The sequence below is a fragment of the Bubalus bubalis genome, chromosome 20, assembly GCF_019923935.1.
Source record: "Bubalus bubalis isolate 160015118507 breed Murrah chromosome 20, NDDB_SH_1, whole genome shotgun sequence".
Classification (NCBI taxonomy): Eukaryota; Metazoa; Chordata; class Mammalia; order Artiodactyla; family Bovidae; genus Bubalus; species Bubalus bubalis.
In genome coordinates this window covers 38,182,995-38,189,084 of record NC_059176.1, presented here as the reverse complement: position 1 = coordinate 38,189,084, position 6,090 = coordinate 38,182,995, and positions in this window count along the sequence as shown.

Genomic DNA, 6,090 nt, shown 5'->3' with positions numbered 1-6,090 from the left:
CGGGCTTATAGATTAATGGCTAATTGTTTGACTGTTTGAGCACGTGAGCACATAGCACGTGAATGATGGGGTTATTGGGATTGTATTTTCCTTGGTTTATGTAAGTCTCAAGGAATTTGGGGTGGTGGGTTCAGACACGTGCACATGGGGTATAAAAGATTTTCACAAATGCTGGTCGGGGTCCTTGGCTAAGAGGAGAGTCTGCCTTGGGCCCCCCGGTGTCATAAACTGCACTCTGCTATCTGCATTGTCCTCCTGAGTGAGTTTGTTTCCCGGAACGCGTGGCTACAACAAACTCTGAAGGGGCCAAATGTGAGATGGACCTGGGGCCCGCTGTGAGGGGGCTGCGAGCCAGGCCCTCCTTTCTCTGTCCAACATTGCTGGCTCTCTGAGTCTGGTTTTTTTCCAACAGAAACTGAGGTTTTGTTATACAATTCTTGAACCACTTGACTTTCTGGATTATAACATCTTCCCCCCCACCCCCCAGTGATGATAGCTTTAGTCTCTCTTGTTGCTGCTGCTGCTGCTGCTAAGTCGCTTCAGTCGTGTCCGACTCTGTGTGACCCCATAGACGGCAGCCTACCAGGCTCCCCCATCCCTGGGATTCTCCAGGCAAGAACACTGGAGTGGGTTGCCACTTCCTTCTCCAACATATGAAAGTGAAAAGTGAAAGTGGAGTCGCTCAGTCATGTCCAACTTCTTAGCAACCTCATGGACTGCAACTTACCAGGCTCCTTATAAACACCTAATTGAAACTTTTCCTTTAGAACAGTAACAGAAAGAAAACATCAAGGAGATTTCATTATGGGGCAACTTCTTCTGGTTAGTGAGAGGCAGGGCTGTGACCTGGAGCTGATTTTGTTCATTTAAAAGGAAAGACAATTATTTATTCACGCAACAAACATTTCCTAAAGCCATGGAGCTGCTGGGTTTCTGCTGGGCATTGGGGATATTTGCAGCTTCAGTTCTGAAGGAGCCATGAGGTCAGGGGATAAACATGGGAAAATCACGGTCCAGGATCCATGCATTGATGGCAGTTGGTTTACATAGGCTGAACAAAAGAAGGACGAAAAGCCTTTCTAAAAGCCTTGTAAGCAGAGGATAGAGAATGTGTAAGCAGCATGAAGTCAGGGTATTGAAACCGAGTTGATTGACCTCTCTATCTAAAATTTTATTTCCTTTCTTGTCCTCTCTGACGTCAATCTTGTGCTCACTGAACACTAATCAGCCAGAGTCAGATGACTAAAATTGCAGTTGTAGGTAATCTCGATAACCTACAAATTTAGGTTGTTTCTCCAGGGCAAGATGAGCTAACAGACCCTGGAGCCATGCACCACCTGGCCAGAGACATCCTGACTCCTGAAACCACTATTAAGAAATGTCACAGAAATGTCACAAGGCCATGAGTAAGCCCAGCTTCTTTGTTCTTCTGCTTTAAAAAGCCTCTAACTCAAAGACCAAGTGTGAGTGGGTCTGAGGCTTGTCTCCCAACTCCCTCACTTGGCACCCTGCAATAAAACCTCACTTTGCTGCCAACATCCGCTGTCAGAGTTGGACTTCTTGTGCTGTGGATACATGTGAGCCCTTTTTACTTGCTTACAGAAGTATGGACCCGTTCTCCTGGGTGGAGATGAACAGGAGAGGTGCTGGGGAGAAGAGGGCAGCAGATGGCCTGGTGAGCTGGGCAAGGTAGATCTGATGGGCACTCTCTGCTCAACTAGGGTGTTGAGACTTTATTCTGATAGTGAAGCTATCATCACTGAGGGGTGGGGGGGAAGATGTTATAATCCAGAAAGTCAAGTGGTTCAAGAATTGTATGACCAAACCTCAGTTTCTGTTGGAAAAAAAAACAGACTCAGAATAAAGGGTCAGAAGGAAGGGCCAGGAGTAGCCGTTGATGGGTTCCAAGCAGGAGAAGGTCCTGACCACATCTGTACTTTAGAAAGACTCCTCTGTGAAATGATGCAACATCTAGGATTTGCATCCAAATAACCTTAGACCAAGGCTTCACAGGTAGTGCTAATGGTAAAGAACCTGCCTGCCAATGCAGGAGACATAAGAGACACCAGTTCAATCCCTGGGTTGGGAAGATCCTCTGAATAGGAAATGGCAACCCACTCCAGTACTCTTGCCTGGAGAACCCCATGGACAGAGAAGCCTGGTGGGCTGCAGTCCAGAGAGTCACAAAGAGTTGGACATGACTGAAGCAACTTAGCCCGCAAGCAACCTTAGACCAAAAGACAAAAAGCAATTAGTTGGTTGACTTTGTATTGGAAACAGCCCATATATCTATCAAAAGGCTGGTTGAATAAAAAAGTATCAGGCAGCTGTAGCTGGGAATGAGGAATTTCTCCATTTATATTCTGAGTATAAAGGGAATGTGTATATAACAGTTATTTAAGAAAGGCAGGTATCAAATATATAAGCATACAGATGTATCTACTTGTATTTAAAATAAACAATGGGATGACAAACCAATGAGAAGTGGTTACTGATGGGATGAGGGACCACAAAGAGGGGAGGGATGGAGATAAAAGCTGAGTTTATTTGAATAAAGGTTGTTTTGTATATTTGGAACCAAGTAAATATTTCATGTAAAACACAAAATTAAATTTAAAAAAAAGGAATTTCTAAGAGTAAAGAAATAAAATGGAACAAAGGAGCATACGTGTGCATACTGTCAGTGGGGTAAGCAGGCAGGGGAGCCATTCCAAACACAGTGATTTGACTGAATATCTATAGAGAGAAAAGGAAAGAGACACCCATTTGAATGCAGAGTTCCAAAGAACAGCAAGGGGAGATAAGAAAGGCTTCCACAGTAATCAATGCAAAGAAATAGAGGAAAACAGTAGAATGGGAAAGAAGAGATTTCAAGAAAATTAGAGATACCAAGGGAACATTTCATGCAAAGATGGGCTCAATAAAGGACAGAAATGGTATGGACCTAACAGAAGTAGAAGATATTAAGAAGAAGTGGCCGTAATACACAGATGAACAATACAAAAAGACCTTAATGATCCAGATAACCATGATGGTGTGATCACTCACCTAGAGCCAGCATCCTGGAATGTGAAGTCAAGTGGGCCTTAGGAAGCATCACTACAAACAAAACTAGAGGAGGTAATGGAATTTCAGCTGAGCTATTTCAAATCCTTAAAGATGATGCTGTGAAAGTGCTGCACTCAATACACCAGCAAATTGGAAAACTCAGCAGTAGCCACAGGACTGGAAAAGGTCAGTTTTCATTCCAATCCCTAAGAAAGGCAATGCCAAAGAACATTCAAACTGCCGCACAAATGCACTCATCTCACATGCTAGCAAAGTAATGCTTAAACTTCTCAAAGCCAGGCTTCAACAGTACGTGAACCATGAGCTTCCAGATGTTCAAGCTGGTTTTAGAAAAGGCAGAGGAACCAGAGATCAAATTGCCAACATCCACTGGATCATCAAAGAAGCAAGAGAGTTCCAGAAAAACATCTATTTCTGCTTTATTGACTACACCAAAGCCTTTGACTGTGTGGATCAAAATAAACTGTGGAAAATTCTGAAAGAGATGGGAATTCCAGACCACCTGACCTGCCTCTTGAAGAACCTGTATGCAGGTCAGGAAGCAACAGTTAGAACTGGACATGCAACAACAGGCTGATTCCAAATCAGGAAAGGAATATGTCAAGGCTGTATATTGTCACCCTGCTTATTTAACTTATAAGCAGGATACATCTTGAGAAACACTGAGCTGGAGGAAGCACAAGCTGGAATCAAGATTGCCGGGAGAAATATCAATAACCTCAGATAAGTAGATGACACCACCCTTATGGCAGAAAGTGAAGAGGAACTAAAGAGCCTCTTGATGAACTTGAAAGAGGAGAGTGAAAAAGTTGGCTTAAAACTCAACATTCAGAAAACTAAGATCATGGCATCTGGTCCCATCACTTCATGGCAAATGAATGGGGAAACAGTAGAAACAGTGACCAACTTTATTTTTCTGGGCTCCAAAATCACTGCAGATGGTGACTGCAGCCATGAAATAAAAAGACGCTTATTCCTTGGAAGGAAAGTTATGACCAACCTAGACAGCATATTAAAAAGCAGAGACATTACTTTGCCAACAAAGGTCTGTCTAGTCAAGGCTATGGTTTTTCCAGTAGTCATGTATGGTTGTGAGAGTTGGACCATCAAGAAGGTTGAGTGCCAAAGAATTGATGCTTTTGAACTGTGGTGTTGGAGAAGACTCTTGAGAGTCCCTTGGACTGCAAGGAGATCCAACCAGTCCATCCTGAGGGAGATCAATCCTGAATGTTCATTGGAAGGACTGATGTTGAAGCTGAAACCAACCTAGACAGCATATAAAAAAGCAGAGACATTACTTTGCCAACGAAGGTTCATCTAGTCAAAGCTATGGTTTTTCTAGTAGTCATGTATGGACCTGAGAGTTGGAGTATAAAGAAAGCTGAGTGCCGAAAAATTGATGCTTTTTAAAGGTGGTGTTGGAAAAGACTCTTGAGAGCCTCTTGGACTGCAAGGAAATCCAACCAGTCCATCCTAAAGGAAATCAGTCCTGAATATTCATTGGAAGGACTGATGCTGAAACTGAAACTCCAATACTTCGGACACCTGATGCAAAGAACTGACTCATTGGAAAAGACCCTGATGCTGGGAAAGATTGAAGGCAAAAGGAGACGGGGACAACAAAACCTCTATAGGATAAATGATCTAAATGGTTCAATGGCATCACTGACTCAATGAACATGAGTTTGAGTAAGCTCTGGGAGTTGGTGATTGACAGGGAAGCCTGGTATGCTGCAGTCCATGGGGTCACAAAGAGTCAGACATGACTGAGTGACGGAACTGAACTGAGCCTGCTGTGGCCCCCTTTGCCTGGCAAAGCAATAAAGCTATCCTTTTCTACTTCCCCAAAACTCTGTCTCTGAGATTTGATTTGACAATAATGTACAGAGAAGCTGAGCTTTCGGCATCAGGTGGGAGAATTGGTATTCTGAGATTGTTTTGTGTGTGCAATGCAGGATGAAACCAATGAGAGATTATGTGAAATTCTGTATTGTGTGGTGTCTTTGAGAAATGAGACTCTTGGCATGGAAGAAAGGAGATGCAGGTGGAAGAAATAAGAATTTGTGCAAAAACCCCAGTGCTGAATTTGAATTGAAAGTATCAGTATGAACTTATATGTTTTATATTTAAGACTAACAGAAAACATGTTCTCTAGCTCTGACCTCTGAAAAGACCTAGGAATAATAATCCATCCAGTATCAGCAAGCACCCCCGGTGTGGCCAGAATGTAGTCTTAAAATTTCATTTCCCCATGAAAGATTAGGGCTCCATGAAGAAATGGTTGATTCCAGGGCTGGGACAGGAAATCGTCATGAGGAGTTGGTCATAGCAGATGGGAAGGAAGCCCTCAGAGACTCCTAGGAGAGTGTAAGGGTTATCCTCGGGACTCAGGAGTCAACTTGAAGAGGCTCCTTTTGGCCAAAGATGGACACTTTTAGCATCGATAAAGGTAAAACTGCAATGGATTGAATACATCAAATTGGTTTAATTCCAAGAGTTCATAATGATATTGAAACAAATCTAATCGGTCACCTTTGGAGTATGCTTACAAGCAAATTCATTATTTTGAAAATTGGCAAAGATGTAAAATTAACTTTGAGTATTTATCTGTCCTTCCTACACAAACTGCACTCCTGCATAATGAAATAATAGATGAGAGGAAGTTTCCCCTTTTTTATATTATTTATTTATGTATTTTTGGTTGTGCTGAGTCTTGGTTGCTGTGCGCAAGCTTTTTCTAGCGGGAACTACTCTTCATTGCGGCGTGCGGGCTTCTCATTGCTGTGGTTTCTCCTGTTGCAGAGCATGGGCTCCAGGCGGGTGGGCTTCAGCAGTTGCAGCAGGCGGACTCAGTAGTTGTGACGTATGGGCTTAATTGCTCTGTGGCCTGTGGAATCTTCCCAGGCCAGGGATCAAACCCGTGTTCCCTGCATTGGCAGGCAGATTCTTGTCCTGTATTCTTCCACTGTACTACCAGGGAAATCTGGGAAGTTTCTCTTTATAGAAGTAATTTAGTTCATA